This window comes from Lissotriton helveticus, chromosome 4_1 (genome assembly GCF_964261635.1).
Source record: "Lissotriton helveticus chromosome 4_1, aLisHel1.1, whole genome shotgun sequence".
NCBI classification, from domain to species: domain Eukaryota; kingdom Metazoa; phylum Chordata; class Amphibia; order Caudata; family Salamandridae; genus Lissotriton; species Lissotriton helveticus.
In genome coordinates this window covers 2,071,837,543-2,071,855,901 of record NC_136063.1, presented here as the reverse complement: position 1 = coordinate 2,071,855,901, position 18,359 = coordinate 2,071,837,543, and the positions used below count along the sequence as shown (strand labels likewise).

Below are 18,359 nucleotides of genomic sequence, written 5' to 3'. Positions count from 1 at the left end.
TATGGTTACTGATGTCACAGTATGCTTATGTCACAACAATGCTTGGAGATCTGAGAAGGCTTACAACAGTCTAAGAGGCACAATGCACTCACATGTACAATGGAAATGCTCGAATGGCTATAGGTAATCGATTGTAGTTGCTGACATGGAATGTTAGAGGCCTTAATAGCCCGAAAAAAATCAGGCAAGTCTTTGCTTATCTGGACCGGCATGCCATAGATCTAGCACTCCTGCAAGAAACGCATCTCCTCCCTGGTAAATCTAAGACACTGGGATCACGCTGGGCCGAGCATTCTGTCTCTGCCACATACTCCTCCTATGCCCGCGGTGTGACGGTCCTGGTACGTAAAGGGGTTCAGTTTCGCCTGGAACGCACGGACGTAGACCAAAATGGCAGGTTTGTTATTATCACTGGCATGTTGCGGGGGACTAGAGTGGGCATTGTCAATGTATACGGGCCAAATGTCGATGACCCTGCTTTTTTTCAGCTTCTGTTTTCCAAATTGCGTGACCATCCCCCGGTGGAATGGATTTGGGGTGGAGATCTAAATGTTGCCCTTGACCCTACACTGGACCGCTCACATGACACTATTGAACACCATAAACGTGCAGCAGACGCTCTCCTCCATGGTATTGCCGAATTTAATCTGCATGATGTCTGGAGAGTCCGTCACCCAACACTGCGAGCAAGCACGCACTCATCTGCCGCACATGCAAGCTGGTCACGGATCGACTATTGGTTGCTAACCGAACGGGCCTCCACATGGGCCATCGACATCACACACCTCCCTAAAACTCTATCGGACCACAATCCAGTGGTCTTGTCCCTGACCGTCCCAGCATACATCCCCCCCCCCCATTCACGTGGTGATTCAACGCTGCAGCGCTTTTTGACTCACTGTATAAAGAAACAATACACAAGGCGATAGAGGATTTTTTTGCTATCAACAGTAAGTCTGTGGATAGTGCCGGCACTTTATGAGAGGCTTTTAAAGTGACACTTCGCGGGGAGTGTATCTCAACCTCTGGAGGGATTCTGAAGGACATCAGGACACAATTACAGAACTGTGAGAATGACATTCGCCAGCTGGAGGTGGAATATGATTCCACGCGAGATGCAGGGAAATTAGCAGACATACGTGAGGCAATTACACGATATAATGAACTCGCAGAAGACCAAATAAAATACACGTCTAAGAGACATAGGGCGCGCAGGCTAGGAGAAGGTGGTCCCCCGGGTCGTGTACTAGCACAGAAGATACACACACACATAAGCAGCAACTGATTGCACAACTACAAGATGACGAGGGGCGACTCCACTTTGACACTCCTAATATCTTAAACACATTTGCCGCCACTTACAAAGACTTCTACACTTCCCAACACACTGCCACAGACTCTGATATATTGGACTACATTGCCGATGTAGCGCTGGTATGGCTGTCGGACTCACACCGTGAAACCTTAGCACTGCCCATAACAGAGGAGGAAACCCTTGCAGTTATCAAGTCCCTGCCAAATGGGAAGGCCCCGGGCCCTGACGGGTTTACGGCTGAATTTTATAAGGCTTATGCTGAGGACATTATCCCCCGTCTATTAGAAATGTACGATGAGGCACATAATAATGGCGCTCTCCCGCAAACATTAAGAGAAGCCATTATAGTAACACTACTGAAGCCTGATAAAGACGCCACTAGGGCAGACTCCTATCGACCCTTGTCATTAATAAACACGGACGTGAAGATACTAGCAAAAATTATTGCCACAAGATTACAACCTTTCATGCCCACGATTGTGCTACCTGATCAATCGGGCTTCATCCCTGACAGATCTACAACACACAACCTGCGCACGATATTCGCGCTAATGTACCAATTAAATCCGGATCTCAGGGCAGTGGCGGTGTTACTAGATGCAGCTAAGGCCTTTGATTCGGTAGAGTGGAGGTACATGTTCCTGATACTGCGGCATATAGGCCTACCCTTACGTATGCTAACTTGGATTCAACTGTTGTACACAACGGATATGTATCGGAGCCCATACCCATTCAACAGGGCACCAGACAGGGATGTCCTCTCTTCCCACTGCTCTTCTCAATTGTGTTAGAGCCACTAGCTTGTAGAGTCTGCCAAAAATATGCACACACTGCGCTGGGATTTCGCCTCCGATCTATAAGCATTTCGCTCTATGCGGACGATATGGTTCTGTATCTTCGAGACCCGGACACTAATCTATCTCCTGTGCTTCGGGAGTATGTAAAATTTGGCAGACTGTCTGGCCTCACTATCAACTGGTCAAAATCTGCTGTGATCCCACTGACCGCTTGCACTGGCCCTCCGCAACTAGACTTCCCTCTTGTATGGCAGGACGGCCCAATTAAATATCTGGCTATATGGGTGCACAGAGACATAGAACTAGTCATTCGACATAACTATGGCGCTGCGGTCGACCACATTGAAACACAGATACGGAGATGGACAACACTCCCACTGTCCCTGGCTGACAGGATCTCCTTGCTGAAAATGGTAGTACTCCCAAAGCTGCTATACTTATTTGTTAACATACCGATCACCCCTCCTGCATCGGTCTTTGCAAGACTTCGCACAGCGTTTGTACAGCTTATCTGGGCAGGTAAGCAAGCCAGGATTAGTCTACGTACCCTCACTCTCCCGTACAGCGCAGGCGGCTTTGCGGTACCTGATGCCTACATCTACTACCTATGTGCACAGGCGCAATTTGCATACTACTGGCACCACCCGGTGCGGTACTTGCCACTTTTAGCAATCGAGGAAGGAGACGCCCACCCCATACCGCTCACAAGCATTCTCTCACACAATAGACCACACCTAGCTGCACAGGAGATAATCACAATCCGCACCACGACTCACGCCTGGGAACGGCTCAGCACATTATCCCATAAATCCCCTATTTATGCACCAAGTCTCCCACTAGCGTGGCACTCCAGCCTCTCAGTCACGAGAGAACGGAACAACATGTCAATATTAGCGCAGCCGGGCTTCATAACTATGGGCGACCTCTATCCCAATGGTACATTCATTACACAGGATGATTTGGCATATATTACAAACCAGACTCTCCTCTTTCGTTTCCTCTACCATAGACTACGGGCTGCAGCCCGAGAGCTGTACCCCTCCTTCCCCGATGAACCCCAACTCTCCATTCTTTGCAATTACTAATCACCACACCCACACGGGCTCACATTTTATCCAAACTATACAGGCAAGCGCAGGATGAAATAGGCGCTGACACGACCCCGATGAGAGATAAATGGTCTGGACTGCTCGATGCCCCCCTTACGGAGGAAGACTGGACAGCCGCCTGTTCACTAACCACACTTCTCACTCCTAACGGAAATCTGCGTCTTATTCACTATAAATATCTACACCAGGTATACCACACCCCCCTTAAGCTGTTTAAAATCAAACTACGTGATGATGCAAAATGTAAACGATGCAATATGGACAATGCGGATTTTGCGCACCTGGCATGGTGTTGTGCGAAAGTGCAACAGTACTGGGTAAATGTAACTGCTCATTTGACGAAGTTGTTGGTGCGTGAGGTCTCATGTGATCCCAGGGTGTGCTTATTGGGCTTGGATGTTCCACTTAGGGCAAAAGGGAAAAAGCTAATGGCTATATTACTGCTACTGGCAAAGCGTAGACTCTCTATGTATTGGGACAGCAAACGTGCCCCATCAATCACAGACTGGCTTGTGGACGCTGCCTATTGCAGGGATAATTTTCTGATATACGCAGAGGAGCTGCCATCCGGATCCAAGCCCTCGGACATATGGGACCCGCTCTCTGAATACCTGCGTGCCATCCCGGACATACTTAAACAGGCTACTTACACCGTGCACCACTCTTAACTCTTGACTTCTACCTTCCCTACCGTCTGGGCTTTGATGTGTATATGTGTTCTGTATAACGCCGACATGACTTCAAGATGTTTACAGGCCCCAGATCTTGCATATAATACTGTGTATGCATTTTATATGATGAATGTGACTGAAATGTGACTATATTTGTTGTTTTTGTTACATGATAAAACTGATAAATAAAAATAAAAATAAAAAATAAATAAAAAGATGAAGTGCACTTGGATTTCTTCTGCTTGTGCCTCTTCCCCGAGTGTCCTAAAAACCTCGAGGGGGAGAAATAGGACTTGGGGCTCCGGGACTCGTCAAGTGACCTTTATCTTCTTCAAACGGGACCGTGATCTCTGCGGAGTCTCGCTGACCAGTTTTGACTGCCAGGCCCCAAGGAGCTTTAAAGCTCACTCCTGCAAGGCCTTCGGAGGTATGTCCCAACAGGCAGAGCAAGACTTTGAGTCATGGGTGTGCTTGAGACACCAGAGACAGATGATGTGGGGGTCAGTTACCCACATGGCGCAGTGGCAGGCACCAAACGGTTTAAACCCTGTCTTTCTAGATGTCATAATTCAAAATACAGGAAAAGTCTTGACAAAAAGACAAGAAAAACCTATCAAAAAGAGACAGAGGGGTAGCTCTTCTCCAGATCTGCACTTAACTGGCATGGGAAGAAAAGAACTGACGTAAACGCACCTGGGTGACACCTACATAGGTGACAATGACATCATAACCGACACCGACGACTTCACGCGAAGTTGAATGGAGCCACCCAATGACACGCAGGGGTACTGCTCAAGCAAACGTTTCTGGATCCAGCCTGACGCTTGGGAAATTCAAAGGTTAGGAATCTGCTATTAGAAGTCTCTATATAAGTCTGAGGGTGCCACTGCATGAGAAGGATACCCATGCAAACCCCAGAGTCAATTCTCCAGGCTTCGTAAATGCAGTCAGCCATTTTAATATATATGATGGACATCAGTCACTATGAGATGTCTAACTATAATGTGGCTGCACTGAAACCAGTCATGTTTGGTATCAAACATGGTGGAATCATACCCCAACACCAATTCCAGTGTTGTAAGTTTGATCCCATGTAATGGGGAGCTCCTTTCGAGTACGCCCCCTGTACTACTGGTAACAGCCTTTCAGGGTCTGACAGCACGCTAGTGCTGCTGCCGACCACAGGCATGGTTCTGCCCTCCTGCTTCTGAGCCAAGCTCGAGCAGGGAAAGGTAGAACAAAAGGTTTCCTTTCGCAGGGAGGTGTGGCCACTACCCAGAGAGGACTTAGGGCCATATGTAGGTGGCCAAATACCGATCGGTAACACCGAAAAAGGGTCATTTTCGGTGTTACCGACAAAAATTTAGCCATGTGAGATGTAGGTAATACCGAATAGAGTCGATAATAACGAATCGGTAAAAACCATAAGTTACCGACTAGGAATTACCGAAACAATGAATACCGAATCGGTATAAACGAATCGGTAAAAACCCCAAATATGCTATGTAGCAAACCCCGGTAATACCGATTTTGGCCAAAATCGGTAATAACGATTCGTTAAATACCACGTTTCAGGAGCATGTGGTAATCAGGAGGAGTCTATATAAACAGACCCAAAATGCATCAGTGTGAACACAATGGCAGGCCTCTATCTCATAGCAAGGCGGCTACGCCTGAGAGCAGCAGGAATGAGGATCTGGAGACGTGAGGAGCAGGTGTACAGAGTACGCATCACTCTGTTCCAGTTGACAGCCGCAGAAATACACGAGAGATACAGATTGCACCCAAAAACCATCCTGGAGCTAATACGGGACCTAAGACCCTATCTGGAGCATCAGACGCCAAGGGCCCACGCAATCCCCACCCATGTCCAGGTACTCTGCTGCCTGCACCTCCTTGCATCAGGAAGTTTCCAGGGTGTGATAGCAGCAGTGGGTGGAGTATCACAGAGCTGCCTATCCCGGTTCTTCAACACCTTCCTAGACGCCATGATGGACAGAATGGAACATTACATATCCTTCCCCAGTACGCAGGCGGAGCTGCAGAGAACCAAGCTGGAGTTCTATCAACTTGCCCACTTCCCCCACGTGATCGGCTGCATCAATGGGACCCACATTCCCATCTGCCCACCTGCAGCAAGTGAATACATTTACAGGAACCGCAAATCCACCCACTCAATCAATGTGCAGGTGATCTGCAATGCCAAACACATAATAACAGACATCGTGGCAAAATACCCCGGGAGTACCCACGATGCTTACATCTTCAGGAACAGTGGCATACATACACGTCTGCTTGCTGGTGAATTTGCCGACGGATACATACTTGGTAAGTAAATGTCACACACCCTGATGTACACCCTGGCACAAGCTGTTGGTCACACCAATCAATGCCACTTACTTCTTATCATAGGTGACAGCGCATATGCCCTCCGGCCTTTTATCCTCACACCATATCTGAACCCAACCACCCGAAGGGAGAGGAGATACAATGTGGCACATAGGAGCACACGCAACGTGGTGGAGCGCACTTTTGGTTTGCTCAAAAGCAGATTCCGTTGCCTCCACAAAACAGGAGGTGCGCGTCTGTACAGCCCCATCAAATGTTGCAAGATCATTGCTACGTGTGCAATGCTACACAATCTGGCCACTAAAAAAGGAACAGCAGTGGAACTAACTGAGTCAGAGGACGAGGACGAGGACAACCCTCAGCCAGAGCCCAGCGCGGCTGGTGCTGCTATTGAACATGATGGGAGACATAGACGGGCAGAGATTACATCACACTATTTCTGAGTGAGTAACGACACAGGCATTTCAAATTACATGTAGAGGTGTTTATTTGGCACACCTCCAGCATTGTGAGCATTGTCCAATTGGACATGGGTTACATCACCCATCACATGCATGTGGACAGCCAGTGTCCTTCACTTCTTGCGTCCCCGTGCTGCACGTGCATGTTCCCCATCGACACAGACTTGTGAGTCGGACCGTTCCTGTGCTGGGACATTACGTCCACTACGCCTCCTGCACTCGGTGGGTGAGGGTGTAATGCTACCACGGCTGGTAGCCTCCTCACTGTCCCCCCCCCTTCCATATTTGAGGCCTTAGCATTCTGCATGAGCTCTAGCACTGAGGTCATGGACACCATCCCCCTGGCCACATCCCTGCTGCAATGCGCCATCTCCTCCTGCATGGCGATGGACCGGCGACACATCAGTGATGTCGTAGTGGCCAGCCGGTTCACCGACTTGATATAGTCCTGGAGTCTCTGTCTCTCCCGGTGCATGCCAACACGGTCCTGCTCCAGCTGGCTGCAGAGGTTGTCCACCGAGGTTGCTACCCTCTCCATCCCTGCAGACATATTCTCCCCCATGGCACTGATACCCTTCTCCATCTTGTGCATATGTCTGTTAATGTTTGCCACCTCCCTGTGTAATGACTTCATCTCCCTCCATTGCAGGCGCTGGACCTTCAGCATGTTGCCTTCCAGTCCAGCAAACACACTGTCACCCTGCTCAACTGCCACTGGACTGTCTGGCCTTGCCCTGCGGCGTCGTGATGAGATGTTCGCACCCTCGGATGCAGAACCAGCCCGCTCCCTGTTGGATCTCTCTACGATAGGACTTTGTGCGCGCTGGCTGCCCTCCTCCTCCGACGCCTCCATCTGCTGGAGGGTGTTCACGGCATGCCTCCTGCCTGACTGTGGTGGTGGTGGTGGTGGTGTTGGTGAACGTCGCAGTGGTGACTGAGTGAGAGGGGATTGCGGACCTCCCTGGCGCTGTGGTGATGGCTGTGGTGGAGGATTGGCTGGCTGCGATGGCGCAGAGCTGGTGTTCCCTGCAGGCATGCTGTCTTCATCCTGTTCACTCCCCTCTGGCCTGGCTGACCTGCCTCTGCTGCCCTCAGCTGCACTGCGAGATGACTCGCCTGAAATGACACAAATGTAAATATTCTCAATGCTCTGTCTGCAATGCCATTGCATTAAAGTACATGCCAACAGTGCACAGTGGTTATCCTGACCTATCCAATTCTATTACCATGCTATTGTGTTAGCTGCCCTGACAGTCCTGATCATGATTTCACACTGACTACATCACCCAGAATGCATTGCAGGTAAGCAGTAAGACATGGTGTGGAGTGGGAGCACATTTACCACTATGGGGGTTGGGGTTGGGGAGGGGGTAGGGCAGCATGCTGGGCATGCTTCTTACCTTGTTTTCTAGCTGCTCTGGCGGAGCTGTCTGCGTCTCCTATGCCACTCACACTCTCCCGCTGGATGGTGGACTCTACCATCTGTTCCAGTGGTGTTGGCACTGGGGCTCGATTTTTTCCTCCTCCAGTTTTCCCAGCCAGCCTATGTCTCTCTGCCATCCTCTGTTTTGCTGTTTTTCTGAGGTCGTACCACCTCTTTCTGATGTCCTCTATGGTGCGCAGGGTCACACCTATGGCATTGATCTTGTCCCGAATGCCACTCCATATTTGCCTCTTCTGTGCGTCTGGCACTTGTTGGGACTGGGCTCCAAACAGCTTGTGGTACTCTTGGGTGACATCCTCGATCAGGATCTCAAGCTCCTTGTCGCTGAACTTGAGTTTTCTTTTTCTTTCACCTGCCTCCTTCTCCTTGTCCTGGCTTGCCATTGCAATGCTTGTTCAGTGGTTTTTTTTTTTTTTTCTTGGCTGTGTTGCTGCTGGCTCCTCAGCTCTTCTGCCTGCCTGCCTGCCTCACAGTGTGCTCCAGGCCCTGTGCACCTGGCTGGGTGTGGCAACTTCCTGTTTGGGAAGTTAATGGGTGTATCAGGATTGGCTGATTCACCAAAACGCTATTTTTTTAATTACCGAATCGGTAATTCCGATTTTGGGTGTGGATTCGGTAACACCGATTCGGTAATAGCCTTTCGGTATGTATTTTTATTACCGATCAGTTCACAATCGGTATTTAATACCGATTTGCAACGAATCGGTAATGTTTAACGAATTTTTACCTACATCACGTTTACCTCATTCTTAATACCGATTCGGTATGAATCGGTATTAAGGATTCGGTATTGGCAATTTACCTACGTATTTTACCTATGTATTTTGTGCTGGGGTGGGGACGCTTGCCAGTGCCACCAGAAGGCTTTGAAAGGCACATTGGTAGCCCTCCTGTAGGAAGCTGGATCTGTACCTAAGTAAGTTCTAGTGTGCACAGAGTCCAGGGAGTTCACAGAGATATAGCAGATGCTAAATTAGGTAAGTACTAACCGCTCTCTTTGTAGTAGTGTGGGCGAGCAGTTAGGCTTATCCAGAGGGTGTGTTCAGCATTTATTGTATTCACTCAATCAAGAGTGATGGCACACACCTAGAGACAGAATCCAGAGCAAGTATAAAAAAGGTATACTTATATTTTATTTCTAGAACCAAGCAAGACTTGGTACAGGTAGGTAGAATATACTTTCAAGTGTAAACCTTCATACAGAAATGCAATTGAGGATGGATTTTCAATTGTTACGGGTTGAAATATTGTCAAAAAGCAGCTTCAATTCCACAGTAATTACTTTTAGAATACTTTTTGATTACTTTTTGATTACTTTGACTACTGTCCTGCTAATGAGGTAAATGACCCCCAGAAACGTTGCGTTGAACTGGCCCATTTCTTTGCCACGAAGGTTGCTAACATATATTCAGCCTTCCCACCTTTTGCCACTACTGAGACCACTATCCCTCCCACGGTGCCTGTTTCCTCCATTACACTTGAGTCCTTCCCTGTATTAGATCTACCCACGGCCGAAAGGCTCCTTAGGAATCTTAAATCCGGATCCCCCTCAGACATTGCTCCGCCATCGGTACTTAAACTGGCCTCTGCTATTGTTGATCCTATTATTAAGGATGTCATCAACTCCTCCTTGGTGGCTGTTGTAGTGCCCCCCACGTGGAAGCAGGCCAGAGTCAAGGCTCTTTTAAAGAAACCTTGCCTTGACCCGGAAGACTGGTCTAACTATCGACCTATCTCTCTGCTGCCAGGGATCAGTAAAATCGCAGAGAAGCATGTCAACCACTCATTATCAACGTTCATTGAGAATGAGGGAGCCTTGCACGCCACCCAAACGGGCTTCAGAACGAAGCATGGAACAGAGACGGCTTTGGTCGCAGTAGTGGAGGAGACTAGAAAAATCGTAGATGGAGGAGGCTGCGCGGCGGTGGTCCTGTTGGACCTCAGCGCAGCCTTCGACACGGTGAACCACACACTCCTGATCCACCGGTTGCGGGAGGCTGGCATCGCAGGGACTGCCCTTGAATGGCTCCAGTCCTTCCTATCGAAGAGATCCTTTGCAGTTTTTGAAGATGAAGCAGCATCCGAACAACTTCCACTGCACTACGGCGTTCCCCAGGGATCCTCATTGAGCCCGACCTTATTTAACATCTATATGAGGCCCTTGGCTGATGGGGTGCTTCCCTGGGTAATCCAGCTGGTCACCTACGCCGATGATACGCAGTTAGTAGTTTCCCTTGCTAGGGCGGATGCTGTGGATTCTGGGGCTAACAATCTGTCCCGTGTCTCACCAAGGTCCTCGACTGGATGGATGCCTCCTTTTTAAAACTCAACGGTTCAAAAACCAAAATCATGATGTTGGGATACAAGGCCCCCATTAAACTTGACTTTTGGTGGTCGAGATGTCTGGGTCCTTCTCCTTCCCCCAAGGACCAAATCAAGAGTCTGGGGGTCTGGCTTGATCCCACCCTGGGTTTTCAAGTCCAGGCCCGTAAGGTCGCCTCGACTTGTTATGGCCTTTTGAGGATCTTAAGGAAGGTGTTGATCCTTCTTCCGTTCGAGGCAAGACGGATCCTTGTTCAGTCCCTGATTCTTTCACGGCTTGATTACGCGAATGCGGTCTATCTGGGTGCACCTTTAGGGACCATTAAGATACTTCAGTCCGTTCAGAACTGTGCAGCCCGTATGCTCTTAGAGGTAACGAGACATGGCTCGGCGAAGGCTGCCGTCCGGGCTCTGCATTGGTTACCGGTGCAGGAAAGGATCCGGTTCAAAGCCTTGTGTATGGCTCACAAATCAATAACCAACAACGGTCCGGCCATTCTGCGCCCCCTTTTCAGTCAGCATCAAGCGCCTAGAGCTTTAAGATCCAATTAACGCAATCTGCTCTCTGTCCCGAGGTTCAAGCGCTCTCGCACAGGCGGTCGACGGTTTGCAGTACAGGCAGCAAAAAGTTGGAATCAACTGCCCGATAACCTACGGCTTGAACCTAATCATCTATTGTTTAGAAAGCGGCTGAAGACTTTCCTGTTCTGCTGCGTGATGTTGTTTTGTTATGGGTCGAAGCGCTGGGATGCCTCCGGGTAGCCAGCGCTATACAAATCCGTACTCATTGATTCATTCATTCATGCCTAGAAACCACAACGAGGACTCTCACAATACAGGGTAAGTAAGACTTTTCTCGGTTTAAGTTATACTGACATTTTTCTCAATACAAAATAACAGTTCAACACAGAATATTTTAGGCCCAAAGCTCATAACATGGGTTCCTATGGGAGAAAGATGGTTGTCTGTTTCACAGGGAAGTAAACATCTCATGACTGGGAGTTTTGGAGGTTAGGACCAAGGTTACCCAAGGTCTAGGTAGGCACTCAGAGTAGCATTACCAGCTGCACTGGGGCAGGTGGGAGCAGAATGCAGGGACCTGATTTTAGCCAATGGGGCTAATGGGGCCTTCTGTTAGGGATTGCTTACTAGCAGGCCACTCTGGTGTAGGAGCAAAGCTCCTGGGATTAAGGTACGCACAGCAGGGGCCAACGATCAGCACAGGAGCTTCACCACCAGCGACAGTGAGTTGGCTGGGTGCAGGGTGCCAAGCGGGACGTCGGGGACCCTGTGGTTCTCAATGGGGACCTTCAGTTCAGCAAAGTTGCTGCAGGCTCGGGCAGGGAGACTTCTTGAAGGTGACCACCAGCTGGAGAGGTAGGTTGGGTTCTTGGGGGATGCCTTGGCACTGCCGGTTGGGACATCCAAGCCGTGGGGCGTCGGGTGCAAGGGTGTCTTATGGCATCGAGTTTCTTCACCAGCTCTGGTTGCGGTAGGGGTGACCCTTCAGGTTGAGACTGCAGGTGCTGTCTTGAAGCTTGAGGGAGGCCGGGGATCACCAGATCCCAGGTCAGGATCAGGGGGGAGATACCTCGTGGTGTTGGGCCACTCAGACTTGTGCCATGGTCATCAGGTGCAAAGTGGTGCAGAATCACAGAATCGCCGGAATCTGGATTCTGGTTTTGGAATCTTTGTTGTGCAAGTCCGGTGCTCACGGGAGACAAAGTCTGTAAGGTGAGTGCAGGGCAGGTCTTTTGGGTTCAGGGGGGCTGCTGGATACGTCAGTTTCTTCACTGTAGGCAGGTCGGAGTTGGGACAGTCCTGTAGGACTGGGGCCAAAGCGGTTGGTGTCCTGTTCTTCCTGGGTCAGTACAGCTCTTCGTCCTTCTTCTTTCTTCCTCAAATCTGAGGAGGCAAGGTTCAGGGTTGCTCCTAAACACTAGATTTAAGGGCTTTAAAGGGGTGTGCAGATTGGACCAATGAGTCATTTCCTTGGGGTGGGTACACACCTTATTATGCCACCCTCCAGTGGAAGGGGGCATGAGTCGCTCCCTAATTGGCGGAGTCCCCTCGTCTTCAAGATGAAGGGGACTGAGATGTTTGCTTCATCTTGCTTCCCTCACCTGAGGGGTGGGGTTGGCAAAGGTGGGCACACCTCTCTTCCTAGCTTGGTTTTCCCATCGATTCTCCCACCCAGAGTGGGGGGCAGAACCGATGGGAGCCAGTTGTTGGAGGCAGCAAAAGGCAGGAACAGCTCCCAAAGGCAGCCTATCCTGGGAGAGGAGGACTGACACCTCTGCCCAGAATGGGCTTTGTTCAGGACCCAGAGAGAAAAGGATCTCTACCCAGGGATCCAGAAACCTGTCCAGTGGCGCACTTGACGGGCAGCCATTCAGGAACCACACCAGGACTCTAAGATGCTTTCTAAGTGTATTTTACATTAAATCTCACACTGGCATCAGTGTGGGTTTAATCTGCTGAGACGTCTGCTACCGAACGTCCCAGTTTTTAGTAAAGCAATTATGGAGCTGTGGAGTTCGTAATGACTAACTTCCAGACCATATACTCTTTATGGCTTTACTACACTTACAATGTCTAAGGATGGACTTAGACACTTTAGGGGTACAGGGCTCATGCCACTGTACCCTCACCTGAGGGCTAGTGCACCCTGCTAGATGGGTGACCTACCTAGGCCTCAGGCAGTGGGTTGCAGGCATGGCACGCATGGATATGTACTGTCGAGGCAAGGGAACACCCTGGTCTGAAAGATGCTCAGCTAAATGACCAAACGGTCTTTTAAGTTTAAACAATTTTATACAATAATCATCAAAATTACGTTATCAAAAGTGCTTTAGAAAAAATTACATGGCAATTCTGTCAATGCTTTCATCCTTGCATTTGAATCAATAATTGTTTGAAAGCAGTATTCAACTGAAAAGAAGTGTCCGTGGGTCTGAAGAAAAGCTACAAATCTACTTTTGAATCATCAGAACGAAATGTTATGTGGTGTGACTATGTGTCATGCCGCACTCCAATCCCTATCATTGGAGAAAAGTGCCCATCAGATCCCGCCTGATTCCGCCCTGCATCATTTGGGCTCTCCTTGCCCAGGAGAAAATGCAGTATGTCTATCAGTGTAGTAATGATAGATCAACTTCGAAGGAAGTTTCGGGGATGTTTAGATTATTTTCTGCAGGTAACTGAGTTACAGTGCCAAATTAAATGTGAAAAAAGTGTAATGTTAAAATTAGGTAGTTATTGAGTGGAGACAACCATATTTTATTCAATTCCCTCAAAACTCCTAATGTTAAAATGTGAAAAAACAATCAGATTTAACATAATATCTGATATTCAGTAGGGTCAACATGTTTCAGCAGATGTGACGCTAAATATGTCACTGCTTTCTTCAGGACCTAGATGGTTATGGCTACTGTATAAAGAAAAGGAAAAATATCACCTGTATATTTTTCTCGGATTCATTCAATCTTCTCCACTAAATTTGGTGAAAAAAAGAAAGAAAAAAGGAACATGTGCACATACAAATGAGAAACAAAAGTAGAATCGTAAGTAGGCAATTATCAAACATTTGACCGCCTGTCAGATGCTTAATGTCATCTGCATTAAGTTTAAATTTATACAAGTTTGATCATAATGTCACCATACACTTGCAACAAAATATTCTTGTCATCTTACCTAATATATGTAGGAGGAATAGCATCACCCCACCTGGCTGCTGCTCAGGTAGGAGGAGCACCGCTCTAGTAAAAACACAGAACATAACGCTTGAACTCACACCAAAAAGCCACGTGTCTGACACAGACCTAATTCATTTTTGCACCTTTTTCTTATATCGTCTTAACACAGACAATAGCTATTCAAAGATAACGCTATCGCACAATGAGACCAAAGTCTAATGGATATATATTCCATTTTTTTTAAAATAGATAATGCCCGGATGTTTTGGTTATGTTTAGGCAGTCAGCTCTATCGATTTCTTGATTCAACGCGCCAAATTCCTAAAGGTGTTGTGTACCAGTTAATAGTATACCTAACTTAGCCTCTTACTACATGACTAGCTAGGAAGTTGGTACATTCCCTGAGCAAAGCGTGTTGATAAAATTAAATGTGACCAACTGCTTTGTTGTATTGCGCGCCTCCTTGTCAGACATCTTTGCGTGTATAGATTTTAAGATGCCCGCTTGATCTACCTCATATGACAAAAAGCCTCGCATTCCGTCATGACTGTGCACCAAATAGCCAAACATCCAATTCTCCCGCTTACTATGTTGCGGACACTCGAGTATTTATGAGTGTGTAAAGTTTCTTAAAGCCAGTAGTTGCCTAGTTTACTCACACCACGCTAACCTTAATATTAATGAGAACGGGCGTTACGCGCTAGTCGGCAGCATGACCTGCTTACCTTCCCGTCGGTACACCAAGCGTCCCTCTGGGCAAACTGGGGGGGCGCCGGTGTCTTGCAAGGAAGCCATTTTCAATCTCTCAACCGTCACGTGACTCTGTAGCGCACATGACCACCAAAACTACAGACTGACGTCAGTTTCATGGAACTTGTAGTTTAAATCTAGCTCTGTAGCGCACATGACCATTAGTACTACAGACTGACGTCAGTTCCATGGAACTTGTAGTTTGGATCTGTCCCTATGTGAGCCACGTGACCGGAGCCGATCCGGATCAACAACAAACCAAAGTTAAGTTGTGGGGAAATATAGAAGACTATTAGGCTAGGTTTATTGAGAGAATGTGTCTCGTGCATAAACACGTGAAATAAACATAACGGATGGAAAAAGGTTATAGGTGGAAAAAGGGAACCATCTGTGGAATATAGTCAAGTTTTAGTGTATAACTATGCACATTTCGCTAGATTACTTAGGCAATGACGTATATACACTACAGTGTTTACACTACACAAATGGAGGTTCATTTTGCAGTGTAAACAAGTGGACTTATGGGTTCATGATTTTTTTAACCTATGTTGGTGTTAACTTGCAGACGGTAATTGTAAGTTCTTAATGTCCCCATGGTGAGCATAATGTGATATAGACATTCCTTGGATATTCATAATGACATCCATGGGATGTCTTCATTCAGACCCGTTTTATCACTGTTTAGACGATAGACCCACTTTTGCTCACGTTTGAAAAGGTAGTTGGACGTATCTACTACCTGTTCTGGTATGAGTGGTTGTTCCAGAACGGTCCATTGGAAATCACTTGGACCATGGCCCTTTTCTAAAAAATGTGCAGTGAGTCTTGTGGCTTGTCTACGACAGCGGATGGTACTTTTATGTTCTGATATTCTGACTTTGATGCGTCTCGTCGTCATACCAACATAGCGCAGTTTGCAGGGGCAAGTGATTAAATAGATCAGATTTTCACTATTGCAATTTGTAAACCTACGCTGCTCCCATGCTCTGCTAGTACCGATGTAAATAGTGGTTGATTTACACGTCTGGGGGCAAGCAGCACAAGTGCCACAAGGATGATGGCCCATTACAGCTGGCGAATCCCACAGTGTCCCTATTTGTCGAGGTAGTTTGGTTTTGGGTCTAGTATGAACTAGCTTATCTTTGAGATTTGGTCCTCTTTTAAAGGCAAAGAGGTGTCGTGCTATCTGGTCTCCCCCTGTGTTCAGAATGGACCAGTGTTTATGAACAATTTTCTGAGGTTCATTGGATTTTGTGTTGAAGGTATTAACAAAGGTCAAGCGTTCCATTTTTTCTTTAGCCTGTCGAGGCTCAAGTAACCCTTCGCGATTGTTATTAGATGCGCGTTTCTTTGATTGGCGAACCACCTTCTTTGGATATCCTCTCTCTAGTAGTTGATCCTCCAGTTCAGATGCATGTTTTGCAAAGCTGAGTCGGTCGGAGCAATTTCGTTGGACTCTCAAAAATTGTCCAAACGGCAAATTATTCCTCATTGCTCGAGGGTGACAGCTCTCATAACTGAGAAGGGAATTCCGGGCCATTGGTTTTTTATACAGTTCTGAATGGAGCCCGTCTGGTTTCACAGTGATCAAAAGATCTAAGAAGGGTAATTCAACTTTATTATGTTCCACTGTGAATTTCAAATATGGGTTTTGGGCATTGAGCCACTGATGGAAAAGCAAGAGATCGTCCACGGTTCCATGTCAAATAACCAAAATATCGTCTATATATCGCTTCCATAAGCGAAGCGATTGATGGAATGGATTGTCAGATGTTAGTACAATATTCTGTTCAAAGTTGTGGACGTATAAATTCGCTAGACTTGGCGCGAAAACGCTGCCCATGCTGGTGAAAGCAGTATTCTCCATAAATAAACCCTAATAAACTGATCAACAGAACTCATGAAGAAATTTGACTCATAAATTAATCAATGTATCATTGTTTCATAAATAAGTAGTGTAAATCAAAAACAAAACCCAATGCATTTCGGGTCTACATTCGACCCTTCTTCAGGGGTATAACATTCTCAATGTATAATCATGAAGATGATCAATATCATGTTCCAGTGACATTGTTCAAGGGAGATTTGGTTTCATCGCGCTGGCTCTGTAAAAATATGTATACACAAACTGCTCACACATTCCGTTGTTTGTGTAGCAAATGAAGCAATAGGGTTTGCACATGCGGGACTCTCTATGTGTAGTGCTGATTATGGGGAACCACCCAAAGAAACGCCCAAACTGAAGGAGAGAGGTGCTGGAAATAGAGACTCTTAATAATGAAAACGTGCGCCAATAAGTCAAGAACTCACGTGCTGCTAAAGTGCTCGTTTCTCTGGAAATTGAAGTGATAAACAAGATCAACCTCAAGCTTTGAAACTGAACATTCTCAAAGTATAGCTGTATACTCTGTATGAAGGGCTTACCGGTGTCTGCAATAAACCAGCCTTCCCGTGTATTCAATGCGTGGTGAAATGCCAAGTAAATCAGCTGTTTCCGGGTGAGTGTCCTCGAAGAGCACGAAAACTCTAAGGGGCAAAAGCACGCGATATCTGTAAATGTAAGATACTGGAGTGGCGTCAGTGTGTGTAAAACGGTAAGAAAGATTAGAATCTTACCGATAGATTACCGATTCAAATCCTCGGGGATATGCCCGCCATGAACAGGACCGCTTGCAAGTGTATCTGCCGCTTCCGCACAAGTGAAACAGTGAAGCCCCGCCTCCCGTGGTCACGTGATGTTTATGAACCTGCCCACAACGAGTCAATGCAACTTTATTGTTGCGGAGGTCATTAAACAAAAGCGTGTAAAACTATAATGGTGCTTGGTGAAAAGAGTGAAATAAAAAGGCGAAATGCACCGCCTTCAACACAAACGTTACAAGATATCCGCCGATTCCGGAATGCTGAAACGAAAGCATGTGATGTTTAAAACCTGCCTACTGTGAATTAATACAACTTTATAGTTGGTATCCTGCGGGGTCACTATACAAATGTGTGTGTGAACTGTGATAGGGGTGAAGTGAAAGAAATTCAAAATAGATGGAAACCTAACCGAGCTTTTAGTAGAAAGGCAGCAACCTGCCCACGTTTTATGCCTCAAAGTAGAACTGACAGGTGTGATTTGCTGGATTGAAAACTCAATGGACATAAAGAAGAGATAATTTCCTGTAAAATACGAGCTGGAGATATCCCAAAGGTTCAGTAGGTGGACTCTAACCTATCAAGGAGCCACCTGAGAGTATAAAGGAGGGAAAAATTAAATAGTGAGTACCCGTACGTGCAAAGCCTTTACAACAGTGGTTGAAATCTTAACAATGTTAACAAAAATAGCAGTTATAACAATATGAAAATTCCAGGATTACAAAAAAACATAACATTTCATATTGGTCGTTGAGACCCCCTGGGCTCATCGTACCTAAATTTTTGATCCATGTGGTTTCCCTTCT

At 47.1% G+C, this 18,359-nt stretch overlaps 1 long non-coding RNA gene across 2 annotated transcripts in view; it reads right to left on the bottom strand.

Moving 5' to 3' along the window:
- LOC144827792 (uncharacterized) overlaps positions 1 to 17,646 on the bottom strand; it is a 115,059-nt gene extending 97,413 nt beyond the window's left edge. For both annotated transcript variants that reach the window (XR_013610376.1, XR_013610375.1), the window contains exons 1-2: positions 17,530 to 17,646; positions 17,338 to 17,439 (exon numbers count right to left, since the gene is read on the bottom strand). This is a non-coding gene — a long non-coding RNA (uncharacterized LOC144827792). The remainder of the gene's footprint in view (positions 1 to 17,337; positions 17,440 to 17,529) is intronic.
- Positions 17,647 to 18,359: the final 713 nt, after the last annotated feature.